This window comes from Trypanosoma equiperdum (assembly GCF_001457755.1).
Source record: "Trypanosoma equiperdum strain OVI genome assembly, contig: ctg_1007, whole genome shotgun sequence".
Classification (NCBI taxonomy): domain Eukaryota; phylum Euglenozoa; class Kinetoplastea; order Trypanosomatida; family Trypanosomatidae; genus Trypanosoma; species Trypanosoma equiperdum.
The window spans coordinates 24238-25052 of record NW_027122958.1 but is presented as its reverse complement, the minus strand read 5'-3'; positions in this window follow the sequence as shown (position 1 = coordinate 25052).

The window sequence follows — 815 nt, the reverse complement described above, 5'->3', positions numbered from 1 at the left end:
TAATAATAGGAGAGTGTTGTGAGTGTGTATACACTCATATTATAATAGGAGAGGAGTTAAAGAGTAAATGGGTAAAAGAATAGAAGAATGTAAAACAATAGTAAGATTAAATGGGAGTAAGCCAGTGAGTGGGAGAGTGTGATAGAGAAAAGTTATATTATTAAAAGAATCGCAGAAATTCCGAAGAGGCGGAAAGAGATGCAAAATATGCAGTTTCAAACACACGCGTGATTGTGGAAGTAATCATACACTTGGGGACGGACGAGTGAAAAATTATGAAGAGAAATAATCCCGTTTGCAGGCCATGTGGGATTGCTAAGTTATCTGCAGAGGAATCGACAGCAGGTGAAAAAATAGGAAAGAAAAAATGATACAACGTAATACAGTACCATACGGCAAAGCACACAATGGGATAAAAGATTGTGTTCCATGTTGCACTCAAAGATAGATGCAACAGCTGATATAGTGTGGACTGTTACTTTCGTTCTGCTGAAAGATCCTCATGTTAAACAATTAAACAAAGCAGTGGAATTTCATCAACTGAATGCGGGGTTTAATGGTATAAAAAATAAAGAAAAAATTTAATAGAGAAAAATTGGTTAAAGTGACTTAAAATGTTATAAAGGTTTGAAAATTGACAGTTAAGCAACAAAAAAGGAGCTCATAATAAAAAGGCACAAATTTTTCTACGCCACAGCAGCGGCATCAAAACCGGAAATGCTGCCGACGCAACTGTTTTATAGGCTAACCAAATCCGTCTTCGGTACTGCGAATGCTTCATAAATAAAACTGGTACGGAAGAACCTAACAGTGGC